The sequence below is a fragment of the Panthera tigris genome (assembly GCF_018350195.1).
Source record: "Panthera tigris isolate Pti1 chromosome A1 unlocalized genomic scaffold, P.tigris_Pti1_mat1.1 chrA1_random_Un_scaffold_58, whole genome shotgun sequence".
NCBI classification, from domain to species: Eukaryota; Metazoa; Chordata; class Mammalia; order Carnivora; family Felidae; genus Panthera; species Panthera tigris.
The window spans coordinates 235,889-256,714 of NW_024962143.1; the positions used below are offsets into that span (position 1 = coordinate 235,889).

Below are 20,826 nucleotides of genomic sequence, written 5' to 3' on the forward strand. Positions count from 1 at the left end.
GAGTGGATTTATGCCAATAAAATGTTGCCCAGAAGACACCAAGTAAATGGCACAGGTGATGTGCAAACACAGGCAAACAAACAGGTGCAGGCAAGGCCTGGGGGGCTGTAGGACAGGAGCCCGGTCCTGAGCGGAGAGCCCGGGTGCAAATGCGTCAGGACCTAGCGGTCCCCGGGCCGCATTCCCTTTGTCTGTAAAGTGGGGTGATAGCACCTACCTCAGGGACTTAGGTGAGTCCATACATGAAGTGCTTAGAGCAGGATTTATTCTTAGGTGTTATTGGAGTCTTCTCTGGGTATGAGTGGGCCATGGGGCCTGAGGACTTGGGGGAGGAGCTGACACCCCCACTGACTTTTTTCTGTTGACCTGGTCTTTCTCTGATACCCAAGCCCTTCCCTTTACCTTTCTCCCTCTTTGTCCCGTCCCTGTTGGAGGTCCCTGAGCTGTAGGCTGAGCCAGGCCTCCTGAGATGGGCAGTGAGGGGGAGGTCCTGTTGCCCTGCCCATTTTGTGCTGGCCCCAGGGGAGGACCGTTCCAGTCGAGCGTCATGATATCTCCAGCAGCAGGGAAGCCCTCATCCTCTCAGACAGGTTGCCAAGCTACCGTCTGATCCGCTTTCAATCTGCAGGTTGAAAAAGAACCAGGGACCTGTGCCTGGGCCATCCCTGCCTTGCCTTGGTTTCTACCAGGGTGGAAGGTGGCCTCAGGGAGCATGGTGCCACCCCACATCATCCTGACCAGAAGGCCCTCTCTCCGAAGGGGTGGCGGTGGTTGCGATGCTCCCAGCATTGGGCCCGACCAGACTGAATCTGCAGGCAGAGGCTGTGCCCTCCTCGTTTTTACATTCCCAGGGCTCAGCCCTCAGCCCTGAACCCAAGGTCCTGGCATAAGCCCAAGAGTCAACACTGACATTTCTATGGGACATGCCTTCGTAGCAGGGATCTCAAAGTGGTAGCTGTGGGTCAGTCGCAGCCCAGTTATGTGTTTGGTTTACACATTTTAAAAAATTTGTTGACCTGATACTTAATGTCTAAAGTTACTAAAATCGGGGGCACCTGGGGGGCTCAGTCTGTTAAGCGTCCAACTTCATCTCTGGTCATAATCTCACAGTTCGTGAGTTTGAGCCCTGCATCGGGCTCTGTGGTGATGGCTCAGAGCCTGGAACCTGCTTTGGATTCTGTCTCCCTCTCTCTCTCTTTGCCCCCTCCCCCCTCACACTCTGCCTCTCTCTCTCTCTCTCTCTCTCTCAAAAATAAACATTAAAAAATTTTAATTAAAAAATAAAATAACAAAAATTTTAGATATTTTTGAGTTTTCTTGAAAACCGAGAAGGTTTTTGCTAGGCCCACATTCCCACGTCATGTGGCTGTCATGGGCTGCATGCCCCTCCCCCCCCCCCCCCACTCTGTTGCTCAGTCTCATGTGGTTTACTTCCTACATTTATGGGAACACACTAGGCATTTGAGTTCCCAGCCTTGACTTAGGTCTGAGCAAAAGTGGGATTGGTGTTTGGACCAAGAACCTCCAAACATCCAGTAGCTGATGCTTGATTCCCGCTGAGGAGAGAGGCACTACCAGGGGACCAAAGCCACAGAGACTCTGTGAGCTTGGAGGTGGCACCAGGCAGGTCACAGGCCAGAAAGACCAAGCACTCAGCATAGAGTGCATTGGGTATGGGGCACCCATGAAGCACCCAAGGGAACTGAGGGTCTGGAGGCCATTTGTGAGAGAACAGAGCTCAGTGTGCACTCAGAATTGCCCAGGGAGACCAGATAAGACTCCCCCCCAGCACAGGACACTGACTGTGACTCCCGGACTCCACCCCTGGCCATTCTCGAGCTTCAGGCAATGACCAAGGACCTTGACTTGAAGGGTCTAGGCTCCACGACCTTCAGGTTGAGGAAGGATGGGGGCCCTGACCTCTGTTCAGATTGGCCAAATCTGCCCCAGACTTCTGCATAGAATAACACAGACCCAAGTCAGGAGATGGGGATTTCCTGGCAGTCTCTCTGGTCTGCCCTGTGGATGCCTTTCCTCCCTGGTTAGATGTGTCTGCTGAGAGCCTGGACCCTTAGACTTAGCATTTTCTTGACCAGCAGAAAGAGTGCAGAGAGCACCCAGGGATCCATGGGTTCTTCTCCTCCCCTTCTCCTTTGTAGACTACCCCAATGGCATCCGGCTCACATCTGCTGTCCCCGGAGCAGACATCAAAGTGTTAATAAACTTTAACGCTCCCAATCCTCAAGACCAGAAGAAGTTCACCGACGACCTGCGGGAGTCCATCGTGGAAGTGCAGGAGATGGAGAAGCACAGGATAGAGTGTAAGTCCCAGGCCCCATGGAGAGGAAGAGCCAGCAGCCCCGGCATCTCATGGGACTTGCTGGACGCGGCCGTTGGCTCCCATCTGGTGCCAGGGACTCTGGGGGCCCACAAAAGTGAGGTGCCCTGGTCTCACCTGGCCTTCCCACAGCCCTGTGACAGGGAAGCCCCCATACCCGGGCCAGAGGAGGTGGCGTGGGGAGGGCAGCAGAGGCCTCCGCGTGAGAGTGAGGGCTTCCGCGGCCCAGGCCCATCCTGCCTGTGGGACCACATGGCATGCCCTGAGAGAGCCTGGTTCCCCCGTCGCCCCACGAGACAAGATTTCCCGGAGATCCGGAGCTGATCTCGTTGCACCTTGGTGTGCTTATTCTTCTTTCGTCTTCCATGTCAGGGAAGTCACCACCAAGCCCATCCTGTGGGTTTCATCGGACCTGATTATCATCTTTTCTCTCCTGGTTCCAAGCCTCGCTCCCTGGAGACACACAACTACCCCCACCTTTGGGCCCCACCCACGGCAAGGTCGGGTTACCCCTTGCTCATCCGCAGACCCAGGCCAGCCAGTCTCCTTGCCAGCCCTCAAGCCTGCAAAGTGTCGGTCTTTCCTGCAGACCCCAAGGCCCGTGCCTCTCCAGCCTCCCTTTCAGAGTTTCCTCCTGGCTCCCTTTTGTCAAAGGCAGCGTTCACACCTTCTCTTTCTTTCCCAAGACAGCCGTGGGCCCTGACTTTTCCTCAGGCCAAACAGATGGCAGCTGGGCGCGATGCCAAGCCTACACAGAGGGCCCAGGGCCTCCCCCTCAAGGCTTTGTTTTCTCATTGGTCCCTCGCCCCCTGTTTCAGTGGAGCTCTAGAAGCAGAAAGGCGTCGTGCGGCCCAGCATGTCCCAGTGCTCCACCCTCAAAAAGGAGTCCGGCAACAGGACGCTGAGCTGAGCCTGCCTGGATGACAGCTACGCCAGTGGAGAGGGCCTCAAGCGCGGCGCCCTCAGCAGCTCCTTGCGGGACCTCTCCGAAGCGGGTAAGAGCGGGCCAGGACCCCTTTCCTAGCCCAGCACACACACGACTCAGACCGGGCAACTGGGGCACGCGTTGCATGCCGGGAAAGGACCGCAGTGGCGGCTGGTGGCGGCAGGGCTCGGACGGAGTGCCGTTGGGTTTCCCGTGACTGTCCCCAGACCTTAGTAGCATCTGACCACACAGAGATGGTGTCCCAAAAAGGCCAGAGGAAACAGGATCCGGCTGTCAAGGCAGAACAGCCAGGAGGTTACCCCTATTCTCCCTTTCTTCTTCTAGGGGTTTTATTTATTCTTTTATTTATTTTCCGGAAACTGCTCTCACACAGAGTGAGCCAGGCCCCACTGATGGATGTGTCCCTTGTCCTCTGTGCTGCCGCGTCCCTGTGTTTTATGCTGATGAATGAAATGGAGTGAAGCCCTCGAAACTGTGTTTGGAGAACCCCCTCTCCCACTGTCCCTGGTCTCATTTCCCTCACGGAGGTCTCCCTTCCTGGGAAACCCGGGCCCCCATCCGGCCCAGAGGCAGTGGCCACAGCTGCCCCCTGGATGCCGGGGCGGTGGGGGGAGGGGGGGGAGCCCTGGCACAACCGTGGTTTTTGTTACTGTTTCTTTGTTTCTGTGTGTGTTTATTTGCTGCCAGCCTCTTAACCCCTAAGCAAGCAGCACCCCTAGAGCCTCCCAGATTTCCCAGGGGAGGAGGTGTGTCTAGAGCGTCAGGGAGCTTTTGGGGGCAGCTCTCCCGGCCGGGTCCCCTGGGCCAGCCGCCCGTGAGTGTTGTTTAGCCTGCTTTGCCTGCAGTGCTGTCAGAGAAGCTGTGGAGGGACAGCCCCTGAAGCCCCCCAGTCACGTCTCAACAGGCAGTTTCTCCTGGGAGGAGGCTCCTGCTACAATGGAGCAGAGGTTACAGGACGTTGTCCCACAGAGGGCACATGGCTCTGGGTGTCCTGGCTCTAGGAGCCTGATTGCAGGCCCTGGGTTGTCGGAAAAGACCCTCTCGGGCCAACATGAGCCGCCTCCTCTCCAGGGGCCCGACAGCCCCCTCCTCTTCTCGGGGCCTCACCCGCCCCACCCTGCCTCGGACATTACCTCGTGGCCAGCCCTGGGCCCCGCTACTAAAAGAGCCTGCTCATGACTCCATCCCACACCTGCCCCACCGGCCGCACTGCCTTCCTCCAGCTTACTCATTTCCCAGAATTTTTTTTTCTTTTTTTTCTTTTTTTGAGTTGGAATTTTTTTGTCCTTATTTTGTCCTGTCATTTTTTTTTTTCATAGTAAAAATCAGAAATCCATTGCCAGCATGAGGGTTTACCCAGGGTTTCTCAACCCCAGCACCATTGACGTTTTGTGCCAGATAATTCCGTGCTGTTGGAGGGTGCTGTCCTGTGCACTGCAGGATGTTTACCAGCATCCCGGGCCTCTACTTACGAGATGCCAAGAGTATCCCCCCCTAGTCATAACAGACAATAATGTCTCCAGAAACGTCCAGGGGTCCTCTGGGGGGCAAAAATCACCCCTAGTTGGCAAAGTGCCACGGGTTGAGAACCACTGGTTTTCCCTATGGCTTGTTAAACCCAGCTAAATGTAATTAGACAGCTCTGGGCCTCTGCAGGCTGGTAGCCGGGACCTCTGTTTGGGTTTGTGCAGTGGCGTTAGGCCTGGCCTCTCTGTTCCCTGATGCAGCACCTGGAGGGCGGATGGGTCCCGTCCAGTCCCTCAGGTAACAGTGGCTCTGTTGAAACCGAGGCTCCCAGCGTGGCCAGCCACACCTAGGACTCCAGCTCCTGGGGGTCAGATAGAGCTGCACACCCAGGCCTGTGTGAGGGACAGAGCGCTGAGGTTCAGCTGCTTTCCTTCTATCGTCGCCATTGCCGTTGTCGTTTGGACATTCTGAACTAAGAAAAACTCTAGGGATTGAGTCTTCCCAGGAGACCATGTGAAGAATCCCCCGGGAAGGCAGCCCCCTGTCCCCAGGAAGCCTGGAGGGTGTGTTTGAGTCCTGGCAGCTGCCAAGGCCCCAGACTGGGAACCCTCCACGTGCAGTCTCCAGAGGTAGACCAGCCAATGCCGGCAGCCATCCAGGAAGATGCTGGGCTCAGCACTCGAAGACGTGCCCCGGACTGGGTCGGAGTGAAGCTCTCCGGAGGCAACGTCACTCTCCCCACCATGGCCCTCACTAAGAGGGCTGCTGGAGAAGAGGCAAGGCCTCGGGGATACTATCTCCCTTTGGGAAAGCTAGCGCTCAGTTGTTGGCACGTCACTGCTCTGGGGGCGTCTGCCCTGGACCTGCAATCACACGTCATTCCGGGTGACGACACACCTCAGACGTGGATCCCCCAACCCCCACCACCAATTCTCTCCACACGGTCTTCCTTCGTCTGGGATCCATGCTCATTTCAGTGGCACCAGAGCCCTGTCGGCCTGCGATCAAGGGCCTGCGTGGACCGGGGACACAGGTGTGACTGCAGCCTTAACCCCTGGCCCTGATCAGTCAAGTCATGATGGACACTATACCCAAGCCCCCAGAGTCCTCCTGCCCCTCCCAGCCAAGCTGCCCAACATCAGTCTCCAGAGAGAGGATGTCTCCTAGAGGCCATGGGACCTGCCTGCACCTGTCATTGCTCCGGGGCCTAGCCAGAGACCTGCCACGTTCTGCCCCAGGGAACCCGGGAAGCCCTCTCAGGGGAGATTTGGTGGCTCCTGGTGGCCAGTGTCCAAAGCAGCACCTGCTCAGCCTCCAGCATTATTAAGGACCACAGGGTAGGACCCTGGGTTGAGAGCCCTTGCTGCATTCTGTGCTGATACCAAGAAGCAGGAGAAGGCTGTGAAGAGCCATGCTGGGAACTCCTTCCAGACGTGGTTACTGATCCTGGCCACGGTTGGCCTGGCAGGGCCTGATCAGGTTCTGGGAAAGGCACTGGGCGGGGCAGGGCTCACCTGTGGCTGTTGCAGGACCCCCCCCCCCCCCGCCAAGAGAGAGGGAGCGTAGCAGGAGATAGAGTGCAGGTGAGGGATAGTGTGGGTGCATGGGCGAGAGCCACTTTCCCAGCATGCTTCACCGCCATTAGCACATGATGTGCACCTGTGTGCACACACCCGGACACAGGTCTATAGCGAGCAGGTGTCTGTGGGGTGTGCCCATGACTAGGGGCTCTGGGACTGGACTGCAGACAGCAGTGAGGTAGGGATACCTCACATCTCATGCTTATTTGGGAAGTTGAAAAGATGGACTCTGAGAAACTTAGCATCACTCAAAGACATCCAAGTTAAAACTGTCCTAAGTCTTGGCCCACTTGGGGGCAGGAGGAGGAGGGTTTTGTTGTACTTCAGGTCAGATACCACACAGAGCCCCCAAACCTAGCTCCAGGCCTGGCCTAAGTCCCCTTGAGAGAAGCACATCAGTCGGAAGACATTGCTGGGCACTGGTGGGGTGGGCTGGCCTTACTGTGTCCCTGGTTTTCAGTTAGGGGAGCCCTCTAGGCTTCGAGGGGCCAGAGAGCTGATTTTAAAACCGCAGAGACAGCAGAGATCTGACTTCAGCATTTCTGCATGGTGCCACAAGATCCCGAGTATCTATCTGATGCTCACGTCTACCCTACTCAGAGGAAGGCGCGTACCCATTTCACAGATGCAGAAACTGTGCTAAAGAATCAAAGGAGTGCCAGGTGGGGTTACCTCTTCAGCCAAAGAGCCTCGTTCTGCTCTATGTCCCTGGACCACTGTGTTGGGACAAAAAGCAGGAAAGGAAGATGGCCAGCCTCTCTTCTCATATGAGCTGAAAGATGAGGATATGTGACGACCCTCATCTTTCTTCCAGCTGGGAATAAGGGCCAGGTCCTACGTGGTTCTCCCTGGTCCTCAGCAACTGGTGGAAAACACTCTTGCCCTAATCTTCTGTGTGGCCCTGTCCTGAGCGAGCTCTGAAGCCCTCTCACACATGCCAGAGTCAAGCAAAGTTCCCAGCTGGGACTCAGGTTTGGGTGTTGGCAGGCCAAGCAAAGGTTCCAAATGTCCCCCGAGTCCACTGTTGTATGCCCAAGATCAAGGCTCCGTCCCAGTACACTCAGACGCCACGGTGAGGCCTGAAGGACCCACAGACCCACTCTCTACCCCGCACAGGGCCAGCTTCTTGGCCACAGAGAGGCACGTGGCAGCCTTTCCATCTTTCAGGCTCCTGGGCTCACTCAGCCTGCATTCTGCTCAGAAGGCAGCATGGCCAAGCTTCCCAGCCCCAGAGATGGACAGGCAGACCTGGGTGTGAGTCCCGCTCGCTCACTGTGGAATTGGACAGTCGATCCATGAGCCTCAGCCTCCACCTCCTCCTCCTCCTTGGCACAAAGACACACCTGTACTGCATTGCTGCGGGGCTTGACCAAGAACAAATGTCTTCGGCTCGTGGCCAGGGCTGCACAGGTGGAAGCCTCCAGAACATCAAGTGGGCAGCCCCTTCTCTGTCCCCTCTTCCTATCTGCTTTCCTGAGGGCTGGACAGAGATGGGACCCCGAAGCTTGGGCACCCACCATTCTTGCCAGCCTCAGTGTCCTGCAGGAATCCATGGAGAGGGCCTCCAAAAGGACCCTGGAGGCCAGGCTGAGCCTTAGGCCTCCAGAACCAAGAAGACACAGCCTTCCTGTAACACAGCCAACATATATTGAGCGCCTACTATATGCCATGTGCCGGGGTGTAGTAGAAAGCCATCGGCAGGCAGCGCTCACAGCTGAGGGAGCACTTGTGGCATCCGGAAGGGCGGTACCCGCAGAAGGGAAGCAGGACTCTGGGCTCTCCCAGCAGACCCTGACCCTGCCTCCTGCCCCTGGCCAGGGCACTGCACAAACCAAACAGTTGGCTCCAGAGGCACCAGCACATTTGAGCTCCCCAGAAGGAAAAGACAGGACACCAAGTTTAGTTTCCTCCTAACCATCAACCCCACCCTGCCTGCAAGGGGGGAGATGTATATGTATGTGTGAATATGCATATACATATGTATATGAAATCCACGCAGTCAGGGCAGCACAGGACCACATCTTGTTTGTTTTGAGCCATTGGAGAAGCTGCCCCTGTCCCATCCCCTGTTGGCAGGTGGCTGGAGCACAGGGCATCTGGCCCCCGCTGTGCACGCGCCCCAGCCCACTTGGAGGCATCCCCCCACCCCCCTACCCCCCCACCAACAGACTGCCAGTCCAGGAGAAGGGGTATCAAGTTGGGGCTGGTTGAAAACGAATTTTTTTTCTTTGAAGTCCCCCTCCTTTTTTTGTCTTTTGAAACTCATTACTGCCCTCCCACGGGCTTCCCTACGGAGCCAGTCCTCTGACCCTCCCCCCGGCCTGCGGCAATGGTGACGCAGGGCCAGGCAGGCGGCGGCCAGGCCTCGTGTCCCTGTCTAACCTCTGGTATTGCATGTTCTGGGCAGGGAAGCGAGGGCATCGCAGCAGTGCGGGATCGCTAGAGAGCAATGTGGAAGTAAGTAGGAAGCGCCTACGTCCAGCTGGCTGTCGTGTGTTGCCTCCCTGATCCTTGGTTTATATCTGTTGTCTTTTTTTTTTTCGTTTTTTTTTCCGTTTTGCTCTTCCTTCCCCCTACTGCACAGAGGTGCAGACACGCCCCGTCCCCCATGCCTGCCTCAGCCCCAGTGCATGCCAGCTTCCCCCCTCCTAGAATCGCCCGTGCCTCTCACCGCTTGTTTGGGCTGGACCCATGGGAGGTGGGGGTGGTTCTGGATTCCGTGTTTTAGTTCCCGCTTAACCCCGTCCCCTGTGGCCCCCCAAGCATGGTTAACATCCAGGCTTCCTGGCACTCCCCCACCCCCACCCCGGGGCCCCTGCCTGCCGACACTGCTCCTGGGCAGGAAGCACCGCCCGCCAGGCATCTGTGCACCCTCCACCCACACTGTCAGGGGCGGGAGGATGGGTTTCGCCCATCTCTTGACTTCCATGCTCCGCCATCCCCATCGCTTCCTTCCAGGAGTTCCGATTGCTGTGTGTCTGCAGTCAGGACATCATGGAATTGCTTAGCTAGCTCGTGGGAGGAAAGCCATGAGAGGAAGTAAAAATTCCGTGTGGATTTCATGAGATTTCATTCATCTGCCAACCATTTCTATATTACTGTTCACATGGTAACCTCAGCTTGCAGACCTTTTTGTTTCCTTCTTTTTCCTTGTTTGGTTTGCAGTAGGTAGCTGCAGTGAAATGCCTAGGTAGCCCCCCCACCCCTCCAACAAGGACAAGTTTCCCCGAGCCCCGCCTGGTCCCTACCACCAGCTTCCCAGAAAGCTCGGGGCCCACACAGGCAGAGCAGATGGCACAGTTTCAGCAGGAACGGGGTTCTTCTTCATGCACATCAGCCCAGCCTACTCCACGCAGCACATGGCGCTCACAGGCACCCCCGGACTGGTCATTCTGATCCGAAAGCTCAGGCCGCCTTCCGTATCAGGACAAGAGCAGAAGTCACACTTGTGCTGCTGCTCCTGCTGCTGCTGCTTTGACCAGACAGGAGCGTCCCTCATCCCCTACCCCATCCCCACTCCTCTCAGTGGAAGGCCACCCTGGGTCCCTGTGGCCCCCAGAAGCATGAGCGGAGGTGGCACTGACCCAGCCTCACCCAGCCCCGCCCTCTGCAGCCAGAGAGTTAACTAAGGCTTAGCAGTCAGTGGGTGAACTTTTTACATCAAAAAAAAAAAAATCATTCTGACATAAGTGCTGTAAGGTCTTTTAATTTTGATTTCTATGAATTTCCTTTTTAGGGGTCCATCATTAGCAGTCCTCACATGCACCGGAGAGCTACATCAACACGAGAGTGTCCATCTCGCCCACACCAGACTATGCCTAACTCATCCTCCCTCCTGGGCTCCTTATTTGGGAGTAAGAGAGGGAAGCCCCCTTGCCAGGCCCACCTGCCCTCAGCCCCTCCCCAGCCACCCCCCCACCCACCGGGCCTGCCCCACGTGCAGCACTCTGGGGACAGCCACCACCAGGGGCCTGCTGAGGGCCCGCCCCAGGCCCAGGAGCACGGGCACCACACCCAGTACTGCCACGTGCAGCAGAACCCGCCCCCCTACCACCACCACCACCACTACCACCCCCCCCCCAGCACATCCAGCATGCACACCAGTACCACCACGGCCCCCACGGGGGGCACCCACCCTATGGGGCCCACGTGCACAGCCACCCACCGCTGCCCTCGGCCCACGCCGGCCACCCGGGCCACACGGGCCACGGCCACTCAGCGCACCACCATGGGCAGCCCCCCACCCCACCGCCCAGCGGCATCAGCACAATTGTGTAGACAGCCTGGGCGGGGTCCCAGACTGCTCCAGAACACCTGCACACCACACAGAGCAATGCCTGGGGGCGGCTGGCCTCAGACCAGACCCAGGGCACCTCTGTTTCCACCTCTCCCCTCTGCTCCCCACGGCCTGGATGCAGCCCTCTGAGCCCACGGGGCTTGTGTTGCAGGGAACAAAGTTCACGATCTCACTTAGCGTTGGTGTCCTGGGTTCCATCCACTTGGACCCAAGGGGTGGGCCTCGGCCACCATCAGCCTTGAAAACGGCGCCACTGGCCACGTAGATGTTGAGCTGTCCCCCACCCCAAAGCAGCCCTCACCTCTGCTCCCCAGCTGTACACGCATATGAAAACCCAGCCTAGGAAAAGAAGAAACGAGACACAAAAACCAGAGACAGAACAAAACAAAACAAAAACAAAAACAAACCAAACTTGCTGCATTTATTGCTCTTTTATTGACAATGGGCAAAAAATTAAGTAGACCTGATATGGTTGATGAAAATACGTAAGTAAACTCTCTCTCTCTCTCTCTCTCTCTCTCTATATATATATATATATATATATATATATATACCGTATAGGTAGTATTTGTGTGTGAAAGGAAATGTCTCGGTCCACAAAATTAGCAATATAGACTTTCCAAGGAGCTCCACTTACCCGCTAGGAAGACAGTATCTTACATGAATGTGAGAGAGAAAACCAAAAACGTAAACGCTAGGAACAAATTCAGGTATTTCCATAGTTTCATAAAAAAAGAGGAGAAGTCCCTCCAGGGACTGGCTAAAATCTTTACACAATCATTACTAACTGTGCCAAGTAACATAGCATCTAACTGTTTAGAAAGTCCAATATTGCTTTGTATAAATCCTTATTTTATTAACAGAAAACTATCATAAGTAATCAGTATTATAAACTGCTCTGATATTTCAGGTAAGCAAATAGATACAAATGCAGGAAACTCTACAGTAGCAACTCAGGACAACTGGTTAGGAACTGGTTGTCTGAGGATATTGGTTCCACAGATTCTTAGACACTTTAATGGCTGCGATAACTGTGAATTTCCACAATCCATATTTCTTTTATATGCATATGATTTAATGCACACTCATTCAGAGTCCTCTCAGGGGGGCACCCATCCACGGCAGAAGTGTTCATCTCCAACATGAGGGCGGCCAGCTCCCATACTCGCCTCTCCAACACCATAACTAACTCATCCTGTCTCTAACTGCCACAGGCACCACCCCCACCCCCACCCCCCACCCCACCCCAGTGAGTTTCCGCCGGGAACCGCTCCAAACCAGAAGGCTGATTCTAGCATGTAGCAACCCAGGGCGGTGTGTGTGTTTCCCATTTTGTTTTCTGAGCGGTAGCCGCGATCATCGTGATTCCATGTGGCCATGTGCTAGCACAACCCCTGTGTCCTCCCCGTGGCCCCTCTGACCCCCACCTCCCGGCCGACGAGTGCCGGCCCTCGCCAGAGAAGCCCCCGCTGCCTTCTCATGGTCCAGTCAGCTGCCAGGGCATCACATGACTCTCAGCTGTGCTCTTGTCGCTCCTGTGTTGTGGTGACACCATCGGCTCCCCCGGGGACGGGCGCCGCACGCATCCGGTTCTGTGACTGAGTCACCCACGGGCCGTACTTTGTAGTTTCAGCCTTTCGAGCCACTGCAGCTGCCAGTGCTGTGCTCCTAAGCCGTGGGACCGGAGGACTGCCCCGCGGCCCCTGCCCTGGCGGAGAGCCCTTTCAGAAAGGGAGAAGCTAGTGCTGGACTCCATGGGCCACAGGCTCCGCACGCCATGGACGGCATGGTGCGCCGTGGCCAGAAGGCAGGACGACCGAGGGGAGCCCACCTGGCGGGCCGGCCGGGGGGCCCGCCTGTTTCCCTCCCCACCCGCCCCTTTGTCATATCACCGAGGCCGCCATACCAGCAAATCTGCAAACCGAGCACTTTTTTAATCTCCACAGAGAGCAAATACAGCAATCTAGAGTTTAGCCTTTTTTTTTTTTTTTTTTTTTGGAAGAAGTGTGACTTTAACCTGCCCACCTTTATCTTCCCATCGTGTTGTGTTTCTCTCCCGGGCACCTGCTCAGAAGGAGGGACATGTACAAAGCACGGGTACATCTCATCTGTTCCAGGCCAGGCTGGTGGGAGGCTCCCCGCTTCCACCGGCTCCTAGATTCCTTGGTTTTCCTGCAGAATCAGGCTCCCCGAGGCGTTCTCTGTCTTGTGGTTTAAAGGTTGTTGTTCTGACCAGGAGAAGTCGAATTGTACTGCATGCCATCTGGCGTCAGTCGTGTGAGGCCACACTCTATGTATTGTGTATTTGCAAACTATATCAGTGTTACTGTTGACAAATAGTTGAAGTAAAGTGATAACATATTAAATATGTCGGCCTTTCTTCACCCTCTGTACCGATAGTAGAGTCTACCTGTAAACTCGAGGTTGTTCCAGAGAAGATGCAGGCTGTTTGGTACAAGGTTGCCCTTTCTGAAGGGGTGACCACCGATGAAAAAGGGTGGACAGCAAAGCCGATGGGGTCGGGTTGGGGGTGCTGTCTCCATCGCCGTCCTTCATGCACCACAGGCCACTCAGAACCCTTACTTCCCAAACTGCCGTCCGTGTGTCCTGAAGCGTGGTCTGGTGGCCACACGGCCGGATCTAGAGAAAGGGGGCTTCTCAAACCAATTCCCTTTCTCCCCATGTGTCCAACCAACTTTGTATAGTGTGTTGGGCTCAGGTCAGCGAGGCTTCATCATTCTTTGTTTGATTTACACACTTACCGTGGGAAGCGTCTCCAGGGAGTGTTTCCAAGGAGGCTGGAGCCACGCTGCCCGGAATCTCGTTTGGGAAGCAAAAACTGCCGACAGATTGCTTTCCCGCGCCCCACCCCCACCCCCTGGGTGGCGCTCTCGTGGGACTGTTCTTTCTAGACCCCAGCCTGCCACAGGGTCAGCGCTGTGGGGGCCTGCCGTCCACCCCCCACCCCGGGGATAGGCAGCAGGACTCGGAGCAGGACGTTTGTGTCCTCCTTCCCCACTGTCAGGACACACTTGGGACCTTTCTCTCACGTCGTGCAAATTGTTCCAGTGAAACGGTCATTTCCGACACGAGCAGGAGTAGAGGAAGCGGCAGGTAGCACCACAAAAATCTGTTCTGGGACAACAATTAAATTATGTGTTTGTATTTTTTTTTTAAGTTTACGAATGAATTGTACAACAATGTAAAAATAAAGTTCATCCTAATATGATGTGCACATCTTGCTTAAAAATGTCTTCAGTCACCCAGCGTACAGCGATGTTTCCATTACGCGCTGCATGCAGAAGAAGCCTCTTGTTTGTCTTTAAAATGAGCTGAAAAGACAGCAGATATGTAAACACGACCCTAGGTGTTGACTCAGCACTCCCTGCAAAGCTGGGTCTCTACGGGTAAGCATGCATCTTACGGTTTCGTTGTAAAATACCATCACTCTTCCTGCCTGAAAACTGAGGAATTTTGTAAAGTATCTCCAATAACAACAATAATCCAGGAAACAGATTTCGAGACGGATCAGTGCCAAGTGGGGGGTGGTGGAAAGGGACAGGTGGGAGGAGGGGCGTGTGCCTCTTTCTTACCCACAAAGGGGCACACGTTAGCCTAACCGCAGTCGCGTCGAGGTCCCGCACAGGACCCGTCTCCTCTTGGGAACTGTCATCCCATGTCGTACTCATGTCAGTGAGAAATCCAGAAATGTTTCTGTGGTCATCTGGAATGTACACACAGCATTTTGTTTTGATGAGAGTATAAGTTACACCTTGTGCAGCAGTTAGCACATATGCCATTCTATTTTGTAGAACTGTTTTCTGCATTCGAGTTATGTTCGTATTTAACACTATAATGGTATGTTGAGAGTCATTTAAGGCCTTAACTGTGTAACAAGTGATGTATGTACAGCCATCCTGTAGACTCTGTTTGGTTCAGTAAGCAATCAGCTAATTAGAGGTACTCTTCTGGAACCGAGAAAAACGGCGGGGACTGGTTAGAGCAAATTACAAACTTAGTGTTTCCCAGTGCTGCCGGTGAGATGTTAGATGTCGGGCGGGAAGCATCCTCAGAGGAGAGTGGGAAGAGGCAGCAGGAATGAGGTTGGTCTTTCTGGTTTGTACCTCAAATGTCTGTGGTGGTCCTTTTGAATGGCCCATTGTAAGAAGGACTTGTTAGTAGAACTTGGGGAAAGAGAATGAAAAAGAAAGTGGCCATCATCATAAGAGGTGTGAACAAGTGTTTCACAGGGTCACAGGAAGAAGTAGGCACATTCGTGTGCTCATGGATTTCCTGCGAAAGGGGGTACAGGTTTCATTTAGATACGGGAGCCCGTGAAAAATGCCCCTGTAACTTGACTGCAGCCCTTTTATTTTGGAGTCAAATCCCCTGTTGTATTCGACTTTCCATCCTTTGAATAAACCAGGTCTTTGGGGTTTCTATGGGGTAGGTTTCTAGTAACTGTCAGATCAGGTTTAGGAGGGACATGTTTGCATGCTTAGAGATTTATGAATTAACCCAGCCTCAAGTGAAGGATTAATAAACCACTAGCCTCTTTGTCTATTGATAGCTAAATCCATCCCATCTTCCAGTCATTTAAATCATATACCCATGGGGTTATTTTTCCCGCAGAATAACAAGCAAGAAGATTGTCCATACCTGTGCTACTGTGACAAAGTTTACCTCGAGTTGTCTAGCTTAGGCAAACAACAAACTTTTAAAGACAATCATAACTAGGATTTACCATCCCTAACGATGCGTTCTTGAAACATAGTTTGTCTCTGTAAAAACCCTCATTTCCAGAGATGGCCAAATCGAGACTAATTCGCTCGTAGGACAAGTCCAGCTTTAACAACCTTGGCCCAATTGTTTCCATAAGTTCAGCAAGAATAGCGATGGATCATAAGGATCTTTTCAAGTCTGCTCTGCCGGAACCTTTTATCAGGAATCTCCAGTTGAACTTTTTGTAGCTTCTCCGGGCCAGAAGCCAAGCTAGTTACTTCTGTCAGACAGGCCTGCAATATCTGTGGAATTGGGCGAATTCCTCTTCACGAGGTCCCCGAGATATCCTGAGGTTCCTGCACCTGCCAAGAAGTGACATTCTTGACTCACCTGGGGAGGCTACTGGGAACTCTGGAAGCAAGGTATCGGGTCAACATTTCCAAGGGGCTGTATGGCTCCATGTTTCCCAAAGTCAACCTTGGTCCCTTGGAGCTACACACTCACACCTCTGAGTCTGTGCATGGCTCTCAAATAGGACGTCCCAGTCAAAGCCTTGGTAAAAATAACCGGTATTTCCAATGGTGTCCCATTCCAAGGACTTACGCAAATGAGTACGATTGTCACGAGAGAAAGGATACTCACTGGGAGGGTGTGAATGTCAGAGGGTTTAGGTAGAGAGAAAAGATAAACGCTTCCACTCACAAAGGAATTCTTGATGACATTTCCATAGATCATAGCTATCTTAAGAGGAACTTTCCTTCACCAGAAAGAGCAAACATCAGAGAACCAGCAGTGTCTCTGACAAGAGTCCCAAAATTCTGATCTTCCTCAGTTCGTTCAGTCCCACGTTCCCAACTCTTGTTCAGTTTGATTGCAGCTTTTTAATTCTGAATTCTGAACATTCTTACCCGTTTTCATGTTTATCTTAAAGACATCAAATACCCGTGTTTGTCCACAGAGCCCTTTTTCCGAATCGAGAGGTCCTTAAGGATGCAGCTGACGAGGAAACTCAGTTATTTCTGCGACACATAACACTTCAATAATCAGACTATCAAGTGAGGACCTTATGCCAAAACACTGAACACTTTAGGAATCACGTGTAGAGTGGGGGTAGTTGCAACATTTACCAGCGCAGTACAGCCCAAGGTTTACCATCATTTGATAGAGCTTTTCTGAGTAACTTAACATACCAAATGAAAAGGCCTACCTGGTCAGAAAGACTTCATTTACAATTGAAATCTTGGGAAAGTCTGCTAAAACCTTAGAAGGTTATGAAGCATGTCCCAAATAGGATTGCAGGTCATTACAAACCTTACAACTTTATTTATTCAACCAAGGTTGAAGGTGGCAATCAGAGATCCTACAGGCAAACGTGTAGCATCATAGAGCTGTCAGCAAAGCCTAGCTCCTTTACCAAGGACACGTTTTCACTTGAGGTCATTAAAGACCTGATCTTCAGAAAGCTTTAGAAAGCTTTAGAAAGCTTTGGTTCTCCTGGCAGACAACTGAGAAAAAGAACCTTGTTTCCAAAGCAGACAAACCTTATGTTTAGGAATCAATGCTTGAGCACTCAGTCCTATTTGGAAAAAAAAAAAAACAAAAACACCTAGATGTCCAATGAACTTCATCTCCTTTGTCATGCAGACTTGAAAGAAAACTTTAAAGTTTCAGGTTACTGAGGCGCCTGGGTGACTCAGTGGGTTGAGCGTGGGACTTCGGCTCAGGGCATGACCTCCCGGTCCGTGAGTTCGAGCCTCACGTCAGGCTCTGTGCTGACAGCTCGGAGCCCGGAGCCTGCTTCGGACTCTGTGTCTCCCTCTCTCTCTAGCCCTCCCCCATTTGCTCTCTTTCAAAAATGCATAAATGTTAAAAAAAAAAAAAAACAGCAACAACGAAACCTTAAAGTTTCATGTTACCAAAGACTTTGAAAGCTATCTTAACCTGTGACAACTTTGAACCAGGCACAACTAACCATTATTTTAAGTCATCTTTGTGCTAACAAATTGCAACCGAGATAAAATGAGCTTTTCTGACCTTTGGTAAACCTTGGTAGAAAAAACGTTTTCTATTTAATGCTGATAAGTCTAAAGACAGGTCCGCCAAACTTAGGTGAGTTTCAACACTGAATTGTTTCACCTGCATCCACTTAAAAAAAGAAAATCCGTTTGTTCCCCTGGGATGCCAGTGGGGGGGGGGGGGGATCTGGGGTGGGTGGTCCCAGGGGTGCTCTGGGCTCCTTGACCTGGAGGGTAGGAGAAGGAGCCGGCGGTGCCCGAGGCACTGAGGATGGGATAGGAACCAGGTACTCAGGCCACACCCTAGGTGGTGCAGAAACAGGAGGAGGGGGAGGGGAAGGCAGAAGAGGTGAGGTGCCAGCAGAAGGCAGACAAGGACAATTTCCTGGTTCCAACCTCATCAGCTCTGTCAGAGGCACAGATGCCATGTTTTCTGTTCCCCCAAAGTGGAAATGGGCGATCTGGGTCAGGCCAGAGAAGAGGGGAAAACAAATGGAGTTTTAGCAGCTGCTCGGGAATATTCCTTCAAGTCCCCGTCCCAAGGAAGACTAAGCACACGTGGCTCTAATCATAGCTGTGAAGCCGGGAAATAAATGAGGGAGAAGCCCTCACATCTAGTAGGAGGAGGAACAGAAAGAGTCCGCGTCCCCTTTGTCAGGGATGGCCTGTGTTTCCTCCCTTAACCTGGGTTCTCTTAGGAGGAAGGAAGCCTGTTGAGACAATTATCATCCGATATATCAGGAGGGAGTTTCCTGACCTGGTTCCTGAGCACGTTCCCCAAGGGGCTCCAGGGTCCGGGTAGCCATGAAGGCCTGGAGGTGGGTACCTCTGTCTGTTTACTAAGGCCACACAGTGTTACAGGATCAGTCCTTTCTGCATTTTGCAAGCCCAGTTGTTGCCACTGTGTTACAAAGGCATCCCAAGGGAGAATCTTTGGAGACTGAGGAGAAGCCCCCATGCTCCTCCCAGAGAGAAAAGTCGAAAGAAAAGAGAGAGAGGCTCCGTTGCCGCTGACCATGACCCCGACTCCTGGGTGGCACCCCATGCACACGGTATGTCAGAGCTTCCTGGTGTCAACGTGCCCCGAGGCGTCCCTTGAATAAAATCTCCATGACCGCCAACTGGCCGACTAAGGGCTCCTGAAGAAGGGATGCTAGCGTCCCCCCACTTCCCCGTTGCATTCTAGACTGCAGACGGGTGCCTGGCGAATGGACCGAAATACCTTACCCCGAAGGCCGTGCCTGAAAAGGACCCTGATGGTCATGTCCTGATTCTCTGGTCTTTGAAGAGCATTCCACAGAGGCCAGGCTCCAGGTTCTTGAAGAACCTGCCGTTTGTAACCCACGGAAAACACTAGAAAAGTTTCACAAGGGGGAATCAATTGCCCAGTTTTGTAATTTCAGTAGTAGTTAGTAGAGGACATTGACAGAAAGCAGCACAGGTGGAAATCCATCATGGTCCAAGTGACAGTCCCACCCATAGAGTCTTCACAAGCAACTCCCCTAGGGAACGGTCCCCAGTTGGGTTTTAATTCACTCAGGTACTGGTTCCTGCCGTCTCCCAGTGGAGCTGTTGCGGCCAGAGGTGGCTAGTCCAGAGTTGTGGAGGGGATCGCATTAGACCCCTGACGAGGAAACCTCACTTGGGAGCCTTAGGCTTCGTGGCTTAGGTGGCTGTCCCGTGCCCTATGCAGACAACGTTGTCTAAGGACAGGAGTGAAGACAGTACATCAAGTTTCTGGATCTCATTACCATCCCGGCCAGGGTACCAACTTGCAGCCAAAGTTCAGGCGCTCTCCTCCCCACAGAGTGGCCGGGGCTAGAGGGTAGCAGCTTGCTCAATCGACAGGAGAGTGTTCCAGTAAGACCACACTCCCTGAAAAGCCCCTGAAATGAGAGTAAGGAGGAAAAGAGAAAAGTAGAAGCTTGCAGGATGATTGCCAGCTTCTATCTTAGGGGACTTGAGATAAAGGAAGCAGACTTCCTCAAGGGAAGGATCCTCGAGTATCCTCGAGGTTGGGATCATGTAAAGCTAAGGTTCTCTTTTGTCCCCCACCAAAATGTCATCCTCGGGGCAGCTGAGCTCCCACAGGGAGGCCACTCTGCCTGTTTCAAGGACTTGTCAATGGGCTGTAGGCAGTAAGGGGATTTATTTTCCACTGGCCTTACTTTCCATACATCACCATGGCAAGCACTTAAACCCCTTTCCTTTCTTCTTGGGTAGCCAGGACTGTCTGGGGTTATCAAACATATTCCAACCAGGGGGGCGGGAGGGGTGCAGTACCGGCCTGTATTTTGCCCTCAGCCTACCTTATGCTTCTTCATCACAGGGCACACCATCATGGTAAGGCCCTCCGTTTTGCCGATTCCCACAGCCACAGTCCTTCCCCAAACCAGGAGGTACAACAGGTCAGTGGCAGGACAAAAGACTGCCGGCGAGCCCGCTATACCTGCCGAACTCTTCAAAGAGAAACCGAGGCCTGAAGGGCACCAGGAGACAGAGCACAAGGTAAAAATGCCAGACAGTCTCCCAGCCAGCCTAGAGTCCAGGATCCCCAAAAGGAGCCCAGCCCCCCAGCAGAGCCCTGGAGCCTTCTCCTCCAGCTCCAGTTCAGCCCCGCTCCCCCCCCACCCCGGAGCTCGGGCACATCATCCGGCAGCAACACCCCCAGCACTAAGCTGAGCCCCAGAGGGAACCGACGGGGCCCAGCCTCTGTCATGGGGAACAAGGTCCACCGCCAGTAGTGAATACTGGGAGCCATGGACAATGACCCCAGGATCCCGATTTGGCAACACGAGCCAAAAGGGACCGGTACGAAGGTTATTCAGATTCTTAGTAACAGCGTTTTGCTATGTGACACCTAAAAAAGGGAATAAAATCATACCCCTTTGACCTTAATAAATATCATCAAATAACACCATTTGAAACCTACACTGAAGGAAGACAGGAAGCTGCACCGAAGGAAGCAGCTGAGCCACAGTCCATGTCTTTATTTTGTTCTTTCACTTTACCTGGGTTTTATTGTATTTGATTATTCTTTTTATCTGTTTATATTGGTTTAATCCATGCCCATTGTAGTTTACAAAGTGAAAAGACAAGTACCTTTGTATATAATATACAGACACAGCGTCGCACAGTGGGGCCCAGGGGTGGGGCAGAGGAGACCACTTTCCCTGGGAACAGAAGTTCTAATGCCAGGAATGGATCTGGGTAGAAGGCTGGGCAGCCAGCCATGCCAGCCCCTGCTTAGGTCAATTCCCATTTCCTGGGTCTCCCCTCTCCCCCCAACTCCTAAAAAAGAGCCCCAGAGATAACACCAAGGACGGGATCCTGTCCCATTGGGCGAGTGCCCACGTCAAGAGAAGAAATATACACCCCTGAACACATAGCACGTGGGAAGGGATACCGTTTCAAAAAACTTAAATGAATATTTACTTAGAGAGGGACAGTGCGAGTGGGGG

The 20,826-nt window shown here is 53.2% G+C and overlaps 1 pseudogene; it reads left to right on the top strand.

Annotated features, from left to right (window-relative positions):
* LOC102960698 overlaps positions 1-11,308 on the top strand; it is a 50,341-nt pseudogene extending 39,033 nt beyond the window's left edge.
* Positions 11,309-20,826: the final 9,518 nt, after the last annotated feature.